Raw genomic sequence first — 15,131 nt, forward strand, 5'->3', positions numbered from 1 at the left:
AGTGACTAACTTAATGAGGCTGCGCTCGAAATCCCATAATCTCTTGAGAAGGTACTTATTTTGTATTTACTTCACGACCACTAAAAAAGTATGTTCTATATAGTATGGATGTGTGTAATATGAATGTAATCCGGACATGCTACATTTGCCATTGCCATCATTATCATGTGACCTACCGGCGTCAGTTGTGTCGCTTCACTGCCTTTCACAAATCCTCTCCCGTGGCTTTTTCCATCAAAAAAGCAAACTTCAGAATCTTGCTGGAAGTAGAAGGCCATCTACTTTTTGCCTACTCTTTTATTAGTACTGAATTCAGACATACTCCTTTTGTCACATACTGTTTTTCACCTACTAGGTAAGTACACAATTTCAGGTGCAGCCTGATAGTCTTCATGAGTAAGTCATTCACTAAACTGATTTGTTCAAAACACTAATTCCTTCAGAAACTGAACAAGTGAGTCATTATGTCATTCATTTAACCAATTTATTCAAACACTCAATTCCTTTAGGAAGTGCCTGTTTTTTTATGGGTGAGTCATTGAATCATTGACTAAACCAATTTGTTCAAAACACATATTTTTTTAATGTATAACTTTGAGTTTGTAAATTATGAAAATCCATTATTTTGTTTAGCTTAAACTTAAGTCCTTAAGGTTTAAACTTAAGTACTTAAGTCTTAAGTACTAAACTTAACAATCTTGATTCACAGTCTGTGAGAATCAGTTTCTATGAATCTACTCGCTATTTATTAAGATGCCGTCTGCCCCAAAAACCTGATTTCTTTCAGCTGTCTCAATGGCCACATTTCACGAATATATGACTAACTATTAATAATGAATCTAAATAAAAACAGCATTTATAAACAACACAGAATTCCTCTAATAATGTATGCAACATGTCAAGATTGTCAGGGAAAAAAGGTTTCAACAAATACCTGAATGTCCTGATGTGTTTGACGTCAGCACGGCGTCTTGAAGCGCGTTGACGTCAGGGACGACCTTGTTATATGTCCTGCATATTTTTTCTTTGAGTTGTTATTCCCATGTGCAGAGGAGACGTTGATGTGTTGTTTGTTAAAGTGCTCAACATACTGTACTTGTATAATCGCTCAGGTGTATATGCGAGTTTCCCGCAGCGGCCTGTTAGTCTCTGGAGATTTTCAAAACTTGAAAAGGAAACCGTCTTTATAGAAGGACTGTTTTGGTTCTTAAAATTCTATTTGGAATCTAAAAAATATAAAATGTTTAGGGTTTGAGTCTGTATGAAGGTTCAGATTAGGATTACTTTCAACTCTCAAAACAGGAGCGTTTTAGCTCTGCTAGAGGAAATGAGCGAGAGGCAGGACACGTCTGTACCTGTCTAACGTTAACAGACTGCTCTGTCTCTGCTGGTGTTCTCGACTATCTGCTCCTGTTTTCGCATTCAGCAGGCTCTTGTTCTGCGGCTCGCGGTGGGAAGCGTGCCAGGGAAAAATCTCAGTACGACCACTAACGGAGGATGACAACAACGTTCCTCTTTTTTCCCCTCTGCATTTCATGCCTCATTCCCAGCCCGCTCTCATCTTTTCCTCTGCGTTACGTCAGCCTTGTTCTGCTATGTCTGATCCTGGCACATAGTGTGTGTGTGCGTGCGTGCGTGTGTGTAAAGAGGTGCAGCGGGCACTGGGAGGGCATCAAAGACTGTCAGAGCGAATCAAAGACCCTGCCAACCTTGGCAAGCCGGGCACACGCACACACACATTCTCTTTCACTTTCTGCCAAGTCTTTTTTAGCCCTAATTTTGGCCACGTCCATCCTCTCGTTTGTGTGCATGTGTGTGTTTTCCACGGCTGATCATTACAAATGGCAGAGGTCAGTCGGCTGGCAGATGTCCCCACTGCATGGGCCGCCCTTTCAATATCTATCAATCTCATTTTCATTGTGTTGTTTTTCCCCTAGTTGTCTGTTAATGCTTCTTTTCCTTCGCTGTAATTAAACACTTTAAGATTCACTGAGAACTTATAGGCCCAGAAAAGAATCATTGGCCCGGTTCTAAATGGCACACTTGATGTATACTTGTTCACACAAGTAGCCGTGCCATGCGACATCTCAATATAAATAAGAAACAACAACGGTTTGTCTGTAAAACCCTCTTTTGTGAGGAACTACTTCCTTCCACAGATTCAAATGTCAAGTTGACAGTTTAAAAGTTGAGCCCAAGCCTCCGTTACTAATTCTAAAACCTCAAGGAACATTGAGTCGCTTCATTGAAACTCATTGCAATATGTAGAGAATTATGAGAGAGAGAGATGCCGAGTGAGTGCATTACCTGCATCTAGCTGATATTCTTCAGGTCAATCTTATATTCATAATGGAAAAATCAGTTTGAATGTCTGCTGAGGAAAGTGATATCTTTGTCTTTGTCCTTATAACATTCAAGAGGATTTCCCATGACAGCACTAGTCAATGCATTTGTCAGTTACTTCTCGTAAGATGTTGTTTAAAGTAAAACAACGTCCTTGTTTCCTTGTTTAGTCCATTTCAATATAAAAGTCTTTGCGACTGACTGACTCACTCAGTATTTGCCACCATCTAATTGCGTATTAACGTAACTTTCATTGAAGTCAAAATCACTAACGGACTCTTTCTCAATACCAAAAAATACAGCATGTTATTTATATAAAATATTATTTGTTGAAGAATAATAGTTAAATTAACAACAATAGCCATTATAAAAGTATAAGAAATAAAATAGGAAATAAACACAAGCAGTTTAGTCAGACGTACAATAGCAGCGCTCTAGTTAGTACAGGATTTATACTTAATATACTTAGAAACTTAATCCCTTGAAACTCATCTTTGTTCACCAAAATTCTTCATGCCTTAAAATATCTTGAATGTAACTCTACACCCTTGCTTCATTTCATATACGTAGGTATATGAATATGCAAATTGGCCCCGCCTCCACTCGCTCACGCCAGCTCAGAGATTCACTCGGTCAAACTTACTGAGAGGTAAACGCTGGTAAACGCACACAATGGTATCGCTCTTTACAACGTTGGACACATAACGATAATTAATATGATTAGCCTTTTGGTTGACTACATTATTAAACAGCTAATAATATTTTGCTACTGTTACACAAACCATGTTCCTGTTTGCCACCTCAGAGTCAGACAGCTGCTTTCTGGAAATCAGTATCCTTAGAAATGCTTTGAACAACTCACTCACATACATCACAAACCCACTATATTGCTAAATCTACATGATTTTTAATATAAACAAAAAAAAAATACCAGAATATAACCTGGCTTCTCTTGAGACTCTCTTGCTTGACAGCAGAGTGAAATAAAAGTGAAAAAGTGAAAATAACTATACAGAAAATGATGCACAGGTGACAACAAAGTGCCACATCTCACTGGAATACTGGGAAATGTGTAATTTCCTGTGATAATAGTCTAGATCTTGTTGGTGCACTTTCGCTTTTCCATTTCTCAGATTTCATGCATAAGACTTCACTTAAGTGTTTAGGATAAGAAACCCAAGTATTGACACATACAAATACACAAAGCTTTTAGACTCTGATACACCACAAACTACTGACTGTCTCAGTAGTGAAGTATTCTAAACGTTTCCACTGCATTAGATCAGTGTGCTTGAGTGAATGCCAGCTTATCAGTGCCAGCCTGCCAATGCAACAGTGCCCACGTTAGCCATCAGTGCCTGCAGACGGGCCAATGCAAATGTCAGAATTTTTAGTATAGGACAGAAAGAGAATTTACTTGAGTCACATTTTCTTTTATTTGCAAAGTTTTATTGCTGGTTTTCAAGGATGGTGACATGTCATGCCCATGCCTATGTTGATATCTGGCTAATTTGACTAGCTTCTGCCAAGCGTCAGATGAAATTGCAGCAAAATACTGTAGAATTGGATTTGTCAGCTTTTGACATCAACAAGATATGTTTTTTTCTTCCATTTACTATTTTAACTTTACAAGATTACATGGTTATGCTGAGTACACACTGCACAATTTTAGCCCCGATTAGCACTCAAATGCCGAAAATCTGAGGCAAATCGGTGCTCATCTCCATAAGTGACAATCGCATAGTGTGTATGATCATGGACGACGCCCGTGAAATATTTAACATTCTAAATATCTGTCTGGGACTCAGAGTCATGCAGTGTGAAATGTGTTTTGGCTGGAAACAGAGGCGGGGGATGCGTTGCTTCAACCCACAGACCAAAAAAACCCACCCGCGACAACATTGTAAAAGTAGCCCAATTCCGTGGAAAAAAACGCAGATTTGCCAACACTAACTGGAAATTACATTGGCGAAGACCTACAGCCAATGGGAGCGCAAGATGCAGGACAAGGGAAAGTTCAGGGGGAGGAGTCATAGACTTGCAACAGAACATCAGCAAGCATGGATTCTGCGAGCAACCAATCTCTCCTTCATATTCTTTTTTTTTTTTTCGCTGTAAATCAGCACACAGACTATTCGGATAACAAGTCTCGTGCTTTCAACCGCGAGAACTCCTTTCTCATGCGTGATTTTACGTTATTTCCTGTATAACTTCTTGCATATATGTTTGGTTGTGAAACAGTTTGTAGACTAGACAGAGTTGTCGCTGATTCTTCCTATTGAAATGTTGTGTAATGTGTAACCCGTCGCTGATCCATCATGTAATGTGCACACAACAGCAACTAAATGATGCCCCAGACAGTCGTGTAGTGTGAGAAAAGTGACGACATTGAAAATCGGGCAGTGTAGTGTTGTCAAAAGTACCGACTTCAGTACCATGTTGGTACTGAAATTTAAAAAATGTGATGCTTCGAGCACTGTTGAGTGGATACTTAAACACCTCTGATTGGCCATTGTGTTCACGCGCTCATCAGGTATGTCTGTGATTGGCTACAATGATCAACGCCTCAAAAACATGTTGTAAATAGACATCAATGATGCTCTTCACCTAGCGCTTACACACATACACACGGACCGGTCCACCGATAGACAGTTGCTTTCAAACGCTCCCGCTCCCAAATTCAAACACTTCCGTGTTTTCAAATGCTCCCGTGCGTTGATCATTGTAGCCAATCGCATACATATATGTCGAGCGTGTGAACACAATGGCCAATCAGAGGTGTTTATGAATCCGCTCAACAGCACTCAAAGCATCACATTTTTAAAATTTTAGTACCGACTTGCATATTGCATATAACTTGCATATAATTAGTTGCATATTATTATGCATATAATTAGAACAGACCTGTGAGTTATGACCTACTGGTTAACCCTCTATGGTACGCATTATGTTCTAACCATGAAATCTATTTTCAAATAAGTTTTTATTACATGAAATAGCTTCAATTATGCAAATCAAAAAAGATTTTTGGGGGGGACTTAGGGGAACGATGCCATATGACAACTCTCACAATGGAAAATGGTCAAAAAGTAGTTTTTCTATAAAATTATGATTTTATTTTCTATTTAAATGCACATTTGTTTTAGAAATTGATAGATTTATATACTTGGAACTCTATAAGTAGATCCCTATCATTTAATCCCTATCATTCGGCTAACTCATCCTCACACTCATCACATGGAAGAGCTAACTCTGCACTCTTCCCATTGCCCTTTATTCATTTTCAGAAAAGAAGAAATAACTTTGTTATTTATACATAAATACAACTATACTGCAATAAACAATTCAAAATAAATAAATAACCACAATCATATTGTTGATGCTACTATCTATAAAAAATCCCAATGGGGAAATACATTACTGCAATTCCACTATGGTACAGAGTTGCCATATGGAAACCTAGATATTTTCTAAATTTACAGTAAAACTATGTTAGACAAAGTTGATTTGTGAATAAAACTTTCTAATTTATTTGATCAAAGATGCTGAAAAAAAAAAAAAATCCCCATTGAGAAGAGATGTTTAGAAATGAGGTAAATAGAGCAATTTCTGGAGCACTTCAACAGGTGTCTTCCGTGTGAGGGTGACAGTGGGAAAGAGAGTATTACAGGGACATTCAAATGTCATGGGAATTAAAAACAGCACATCATTGGCAACCTTAAGGCCTATCCTTTTAATTCCCAAAGTGCAATATATTGTATTTTTTTCTGAATGACAAGGAAATGAGTAGAAATTAATTGTTGCCATATGGCAACTCTGTACCATAGAGGGTTAAATATTTATAAAAATAAAAAATAAAAAAAAGTTTTGGTTTTGGGCCCCGTGAAATTAAGCGACCTGCTGCGACAGGTAGTTTTTTTTAACTGTTGGAAATGACTTCACTTTGGAGAACACACAAAACATATTTCATGAACACGTTTCAGCAGAATTAGGAATAAATCACACGGTAAACCGCAAACGAGTCTGCAGCGGCGTTTTCTCCGCATTAATTGAAATACTCTGTGGAGTCCTAGCCGTTCGGTGACAAACATCAGCCCGCATTTGATAAAACGAGCACGCAATTGGCAGCTTTTTTTCATGCTACCACCTCACATCCCCCCCATCTCTCTGTCTCTCTCTTTCACATCAAAGCGGAGCCGAGTGCGATATTGAGGAATTCCATTTGCAGAGCGTCTTTAATAGGTGCGACGGCAGACACGGGCGCGGGAAGGAATCTGATAAAGAGAGAGAGGCAAGCGAGCGTGAGAGAGAATTAAAGGAAGCGTCAGATCTGGCAGAGACGAGCGAGCAAACGGAGAGAGAGAGAGAGAGAGAGAATCAAATGGGTCTTGCCGGCGGAAGGGCGCCGTGACTCACAAGCGTTCCGTGACTGTCTCCCAAAGCAGCGCGCTCGTCTTACCTGCCAGTTACCTCAGACAGCACGTTTATTAAACCCGAATGTCTGTCTACTGATGATTCTAAAACAGCCTTTTCTCAAATAGAAAATGCAGTCAATGATGTACAGGACCCAGAGTGCAGTTGGGGGCCCTGTTACTTTTAGGGGGCCCCTTATGACATTATGCACTGCAGAAAATCTGTAAAACCTAAATCAAATTTACTGAATGAAACAAGTTATTTTAATCAAATATTACTTAGTTCATTTCAGTTAATATAAAAAAGTTATGTGAACTCAATAACTGATTATATTAAGCAGAACTAAAATGGAATGAGTCACAGCAGATTTTTAGTTCCCAGCATTAATTAAGCCTTATTCTTATGTGTTTTTGCTCAATATTAATATTTGGGGTGATCTGTTATGGTTTAATGTTGTTATATTGGAATTTAAAAGTGTTTCCGTTATGTCTGAGTGGGGTTTTACAGTGTGTTTGTAATAGAAACAAGTTGAAAACAGGTATTAAATATCTGCCAGTGCAATAAGACAAAATATGCTTCTATTCAAAATGTGTCAATATATATAAAAACAATTAATAATATCTTATGCATGCCTTGTTGCTTCTCAGGTAATGATAACGATCTTGTTTGAAGGAATTATGTCAATGTCACTTTATGTATAGAGCATAATGAAAACAACAGCTGTTGACCAATGTGCTGTACATAACATAATATAGGGTAAAAACTCAATACGGATAAACGCGTACGATAAACAATAAATTATAGACATTTAATTAGATAAAAGACCAATTAAAAACTTGTTAAGTCACTTCATTTCTGTGATGTTTTGTAGAATATGACAGTGGAACCACAGGAAATGTTACGTTATGACAACACTGATCCATTTCACACTTTTAAGAACTATTTAAAACATCTTTATTTTTTAAATTGCGTCTTATGTTTTGCGTCCGCAGAATGGTGTAGTTACTGCATCTACTAGCAGAGGCTAAATGCTAGCCAGCTAATCCCTGACCCCTTGGATCAGCACAGTGATGTCATGAACGGATTCCAGATCAGACGCAACTAGCTGTGGGAAGGACTGACTGCAGGTCAGTGTGGAAATATTCAAGGGTTCAGGGGAATAAACTTGAACCAGTACAAGTCCCACAGTCGTCCTGGGTGAGTTTATTCCCTTAAGCGTAGTGTGGAAAATTTGCATGTCAAGCTGTGTTTTTCAGTGCCTGGATCCACACACACACGGTCCAATCCTGTGCGGTGGGGATCGCCGTCTGGAGATTGTGCAGCATTCAAGACTGAGTCACCGCTTGCTGACCTTGCTCACACACACACTCCTCCCGTTACGGGCCCATACGTCCGTTCTCAGGCGGAGTGTGTGCCGCGTACAGCTTTGATCCCCAGCTGAAGGGTACTTACAGGCCAAATTTCCAAATGCGTAAGAGTCAGTCTTCCCGCTGGAGAGAGAGACAGGATGAATTCTTACACGGCTCTGGGAATTGGGTCTCGGCGGCTGGAACTATTAATATATCGCTGTTGACAAGAGAGAGAGAGAGAGAGAGAGAGAGAGCGAGACAGCTAGATAGATAGGCACAGAGAAGGACAATGTTAGAGAATGATAGATAGAAAGGAAAGACAGACAGGTATTAGACAAAAAAAGACTGGTAGAAAGATACAAAGAGGTAGATAGATAGAATGCAACCAGGAACCTAGCCCGGGGGAGAAATCAGTTCTCGGGGAACTATCCTAGTGGCCAGTTCTTATAACTGAGTTCCTAGAACTATTTGGTGCGGAAGGTAGACAGCACCAGACTGTCAGCACCAGACAGCACCAAATAGTTCTTGGTAGACAGCAAGAAAGGCAGACCGAGAGACAGACAGGCTGAAAGAGAGGCAGGTGAGAGTCTGAGAAGCCGTGCAGGGAAAACTGTGTGTGTATTATTCCAGCAGGCCTGTGTATCGGTCATCAATGCACAGTTAAGAGTATCGATCAGGCAGTTATTGACGAACGCGTGTATTACAGAAAGTGTGACCAGCGCTCTGACCCGACACACAGCCCTCTCTCTCTCTCTCTCTCGCTCCCCATGACTCCAGGTCAGTGTTGATCTGACCTCACTAGTAACGATTTCACACGCAACCGCAGAACACATCTGGTCATGGATGAGCTATTCAACCCGCAGGAAGCGCATCATCAATACAATTATCATATCCCAGTTTATGACATTACAGTTGAGTCACTGAATCGAACGCAATTGAATTAAATCACGTCGGCTCGTTACAGGTGACGACAGACAGGCCGAGTCAGTCATCACGCCTGGAGCGAGCGAGTGAGCGAGAGAGAGAGAGAGAGAGAGAGAGAGAGAGAGGATTTGGCTCTTTATCTCTGCGCTGCTCTACGCTGCTCAACGGCCAGTAAGCAGGATTAATGGTCCTGTCTCAGCGTGAGCCAGGTACGCACACACACATACACACACCGCAAGCTGCCACACAATCTCACACACGCACACACACAGAGCAGGGCCGGTAATCGCATGCAAACAGCACACGCTTTTCAGGCAGCGCTACTTGCGCACACACATACTCGCATTTCAAAAGCACAGGAAGCACCTGTTTCTCTCCCACAGAGCCTCGCACACACACGCGCCGCTGCGTTCATTCCCTCACGCTCTGTCTCTTTTCTCGTCTCAGCTCTCGTCCCGCTTCTGCAGTCAGGGTTTCCCTGGCGCTCTTCAGACAGCAGTGGAGCGTGACGGCAAGATGTTCCCCGGAGAAATCCCGCAGCCGTAGACTTCTACCGCTCGCTCCGCTTCGTCCCTGCGATCGTTTCTGTAAATATAGAAAACAGATCGTAGCGCACAAGCGAGGGCCGACATGGTAAGATTCAAAAACATCCTCTCAAAAAAGTTGAGAAAGACAAACATTAAAGGCAACATTAAGTAATGGGGCTGCACCGTTTGTAAAGTATTTCACTCATTAGCACAGGCTAAATGGCTGTGCATTTAGCATGCGTCAAGCTACTCTGAGGAAACCTAATATGGATCAGACAGCCTTAATACTTCACACTCTTTCCTCTCTTGCGTAAATTTTAGATGGCACAGCACATAGCACAGCTATCCAAAAGTCAAAGAACAATGCTTCTGACATAGTTAATATCTCAGAGAACTTAAGGAAGTAAATGCAGGTAATTCACAGAACAAGGCACAGTTAGAAAACTTAGCAGAGAAGTAGCACAATTAGCAAAGTTAGCACATAAATAGCACAGTTAGCACATTTATCAAAGTTAGCACAGATGTAGCACAGTTGGCACGAAAGTAGCAGTTATCAAAGGTAGCACAGAAATACTACAGAGGTAGCACAGTTATCAAAGTTAACACAGAAATAGCACAGTTAGCACGAAAGTAGCACAGTTATCAAAGTTAACACAGAAATCGCACAGTTAGCACGAAAGTAGCAGTTATCAAAGTTAACACAGAAATAGCAGTTAGCACAAAAGTAGCACAGTTACCAAAGTTAGCACAGAAATAGCAGTCAGAAAAGTTAGCACAGTTATCAAAATTAACACAGAAATAGCAGTTACCACGAAAGTAGCACAGTTATCAAAGTTAGCACAGAAATAACAATTAGAAAAGTTAAAAGTTATCAAAGTTAACACAGAAATAGCACCGTTAACACGAAAGTAGCACAGTTATCAAAGTTAGCACAGAAATAGCACAGTTAGAAAAGTTAACAGTTATCAAAGTTAGCACAGAAATAACAGTTAGAAAAGTTAACAGTTATCAAAGTTAGCACAGAAATAGCACAGAGGTAGCACAGTTATCAAAGTTAACACAGAAATAGCACAGTTGGCACGAAAGTAGCAGTTATCAGAGGTAGCACAGAAATAGTACAGAGGTAGCACAGTTATCAAAGTTAACACAGAAATAGCACAGTTAGCACAAAAGTGTCACAGTTACCAAAGTTAGCACAGAAATAGCACAGTCAGAAAAGTTAGCACAGTTATCAAAGTTAACACAGAAATAGCAGTTACCACGAAAGTAGCACAGTTATCAAAGTTAGCACAGAAATAACAATTAGAAAAGTTAAAAGTTATCAAAGTTAACACAGAAATAGCACCGTTAACACGAAAGTAGCACAGTTATCAAAGTTAGCACAGAAATAGCACAGTTAGAAAAGTTAACAGTTATCAAAGTTAACACAGAAATAACAGTTAGAAAAGTTAACACAGTTATCAAAGTTAGCACAGAAATAGCACAGTTACAAAGGTTAACACAAGGGTAGCGGAGTTATCAAAGTTAACGCAATTAGCATGAAAGTAGCGCAGTTATCAAAGTTAGCACAGAAATAGGACAGCACGAAAGTAGCACAATTATCAAAGTTAACATAGAAATAGCACAGTTAGAAATGTTAACACAGGGTTAGCGCAGTTATCAAAGTTTGCACATAGATAGCACAGTTAGCAAAGTTAACACAGAAGTAGCACAGTTAGCAAAGTTAGCACAGAAATAGCTAAGACCGGTAATTTGAAGGACAGCAAAGCTGTCATATAGATATCTATCATATATAGACTTTATTTTTAAGAGTACACTTTTAAAAATAAAAGGTTCTTTATTGGCTTCTGTGGTTCCATGAAGAACCTTTAACTTCCATGGAACCTTCTCCCCAGGTCACAAAAATATGTTCCCATTATTTCATGAAAATTTGAATGTTCTCTTAATGTTATTAAAGACTTTAAAAACTTATAATGAACATTTACATTATTGGAATAATGTTGGTTCGTAACGTTGAGAGAACCTTGCCAGGTTAGCCAAAGCTTTGAGAACGTTCCCTGTTCAGTGGGCCATTGCACAAAATGTTCTTTTTAGAGGAAAAGGGTTCTTTAGATTAAGTTCTTCATATAAAAATTGCTCTTTTAAGAACTTTTCACTAAAAGGTTCTTAGAGGAACCTGAAATGATTCTTCTATGGCAGAGGTCTTCAACCCTACACTGTCCTTCAAAGTTTACTTCCTACCTGCTTCAAAACACCTGCCTGTATTTTCAAGAGATCCTGAAGAGCTTTAGGTGTGTTTTTATTAGGGTTGGCGTCGAAACCCCCTTTAGTAATCTTTATTTTTAAGAGTGTATACCGAGTGTAATACTTAAATAGTCGCGCAGAGAAATTTTTAGTTCAAGAGATACCCAACACATCCTCACTCACACATTTAGAGCCACCATGAGAGATACCACGAGTTGCGCAACAGAAAAACCGCAGCTAACTGTGCTAATGGCATATCGATCTCTGGGAAGGATGAGGACAATCTAGCAAACTCTCTTTTCTTCTCACTTATACGTCCAACCGTGACGTAAAATGAAATGCTTTTATCTCAGGCACAGGCAGAGCAGAGCGAGAGGCCTGGCAGCGGAGCGAAACGACGCCTGGCAGGCGCGCGGCGCACTGGCACTGTGAATGTCTCCGCATGCCCTCTGAGCGCGCAGTATCTGCCGATCTGCCTCAACAGTGATCTGTGCGTGTGAAAGAACGCTATTAAAATGATAAGAGAGAACTTTAACCAGATTAAAACGAGACGCGCGCCGCTAAACGGGACGCCGTCGCAGCGGACCGGATACTTTCGTTGAGTCGTTTGCGCGGCACTCTTCCTGCCTCCGTCTCTCTCTCTCTCTCTCTCCCTTTTTTTCTCTCGTCATTAATCTCGTGGCAGCGCTGCAGGAAACAGCCTTTCACAGGCAGCTGGAATTTCATCTCCTCCCTCGGTCTTTATTACTCTTCCACTCAACCTATCCCTCGTTCACCCCCTCCCTCCCTCTCTCTCTCCCTCTCTCTCTCTCGCGCGCGCTCTATCTCTCCCTCCGTTTATTACGGCGCTCTAATCACTCGCGCGCAGGTAACAGAACACTGCGCTGCACACAATAGCGCCGGCCTTCATAGCACCTCTACGCACACACAAACAGAAGCTCAGGCTCATAAACTAACACGCACACACATACACGCACACCCTCTAAATCGCACACGCCGTGGATTCTTCTCTCAGAAGGGCAGGGTAAGTGACTGGGGGAGGAGGGGTGGCTCAGAATGATAAAGAGAGGGGGAGAGACGCAGAGCGTGATTAGAGAGAGGGACACGAGCGGCAGCAGCGTCTAGCGGAGCCCGGCGATACGGAGAACGGTGGTACAGCAGCCCCCCCTAGAGGCTCATAGTGCAACTGCAGTCCTGTCGGCGCGATCGGGTCTCTTCTTGGAAACCACATACCTTATTGGCATGGTAAAAGACCTGTATATGCAAAAGTATTAGAAAATATAAACTTTTTTTTTATTGACGACAATATTAAAGTTGAGTGTGAAGAGGATTACTTATTTGATTTTGTTTGCTAATAAAAGTAATACTATTCTGAACATGATAGAATAAAATAGATTATGAAAATGTACAGAACATTTGAGCATTCTGGTCACTCAATTTTGCCCCAAACTCATAAAATAAAGAATACATATTAATTAAAAAAGAAATATTATGAATGTTATTAAAATAAATATTTAAAATAAAATAAAGCAACAAAACAATACAGCATAAATATGTGGGCTACTTTGATTTACACCTGTAAGAAACCAGCTAGCAACCACTCAGAACACCTGGATAGCATAGTCTTGGCAAAGCCCTATAGCATCGTGCAGAACTCACAGGCAGAACTCTGGTGTTAATAATCTCTATCTCGCATTCTGTCACTCTCGTTTCTCTCTTGTGGCCTCTTGAGCAGTCTCACAGCGTCATTCACACCAGCTCTGCACACACAGATGACACGTCTTTACACACACACATATTTTCACAGGGGCAAAACCGCAGATCTGTGTGTATTTATGTTAAATCACAGTCTTTAATCAGCGATTTACGCTGCAACGTGACACACTAAAGTGTCGTGTCGGTGATGCAGGTTTGAGTGCTTGTGTCCTGCTCGATTGGCTTCATTTACATAATAGACAATATTTCCAAAGTTAACTCTCTTCAATTCAAATGAAACCCAAAACACCAAAACCAGACCAAACTGTTTCTGGAACGTTTTGTTTATGTTTGTAATAATATAATCTGAACATTTGACATTAAATGTTTCAAAAACATAATTACAAAACTTTTTTTTGAATAAAACCTGATTACAACCAAAATACAATCTAAAATATATATAATATATAATATATTAAGAGACAGAGAACATGTTCTGGGGGCCGGAGTTTGATCCAGACTCCTGGAACACGCTATATTCCTTTGCTGTCTGCATGTCGACTCTTGGCGCAGCAGATCAGAGCGTGCCGTGCTGCGGCTCCTGCGAACAGGCAGACAAATAAACAGTTGGCAGGATCTGGTGTGTGTGTCTGTGTGTGTTTGTGTGTGTATTCCTGGCAGGACACGCTGCTCGTCCGCACCGTCAAATCCGCTCATTTCCTTCCACACATGCAGCTCAACACAGAAAACACCCACCCTCTTCATACCAGAAACTGTCACTGAATCTATCTATCTATCTATCTATCTATCTATCTGTCTGTCTTCTCTCCATCCATCTACCATCCATCCGTCTACTTATGTCTGTCTATCCATCCTTCCGTTCATCCATTCAACCATCTATCTATCTATCTATCTATCTATCTATCTATCTATCTATCTATCTATCTATCTATCTATCTGTCTGTCTGTCTGTCTGTCTGTCCTGAACTGACTTTAATGGAGAATCTTTTTTTCTTTCTTTTTCTTTCTTTCTTTCTTTCTTTCTTTCTTTCTTTCTTTCTTTCTTTCTTTCTTTCTTTCTTTCTTTCTTTCAAGGGACCACGAGTTGACAGAAGCAGCGAGACAGCGTTCGGTTGCTTCCTTTCCTCTGCCTCGAGCACACAAAATCAAAGACATGAGACTTACAAGCAGCGAAAAACTTCCCCAAGGGAAATACCAGGCTTGCGTGTGGCTGCTACCGCCAGCGAACACACATACACACATGCTAACACACACACACATGCTGCGGTAAACCACACTGGCAAGTGCTATACCAAATTTCATGCAGTACTGGTCTAGAGTTCAACTGATTCACACACACACACACGAGAGAGAGAGAGTTTAACTGGACCTGTCAGGCGCTTTTGTTCATCTTTAATGTTCCATCCCCTGCTAGAATTACAGGGCTAATCTCAAACACACAATGGTGCATTCTTGAGGCACGAAAGATATAACTCATGGTGACCGTTTCACTACTTGGAATAGCATACTAGCACACTACTTGTACTATTTTTGCAATATGTATGTATGTGTACCACGTGGGGATTTATATATCACCCAGCTGGCCTACTACATTTGCCGTTTGCGGTTCAAGCAC

General features: G+C 40.6%; 1 long non-coding RNA gene across 4 annotated transcripts in view; it reads left to right on the forward strand.

The window, feature by feature from the left end:
- Window positions 1-15,131, forward strand: part of LOC125263660 — a 106,083-nt gene that overhangs the window by 84,009 nt on the left and 6,943 nt on the right. For all 4 annotated transcript variants that reach the window (XR_007183868.1, XR_007183866.1, XR_007183865.1 and 1 more), the window contains 3 exons: window positions 7,749-7,883; window positions 9,070-9,238; window positions 9,477-9,662. This is a non-coding gene — a long non-coding RNA (uncharacterized LOC125263660). The remainder of the gene's footprint in view (window positions 1-7,748; window positions 7,884-9,069; window positions 9,239-9,476; window positions 9,663-15,131) is intronic.

Source organism: Megalobrama amblycephala, linkage group LG2, assembly GCF_018812025.1.
Source record: "Megalobrama amblycephala isolate DHTTF-2021 linkage group LG2, ASM1881202v1, whole genome shotgun sequence".
NCBI lineage: Eukaryota > Metazoa > Chordata > Actinopteri > Cypriniformes > Xenocyprididae > Megalobrama > Megalobrama amblycephala.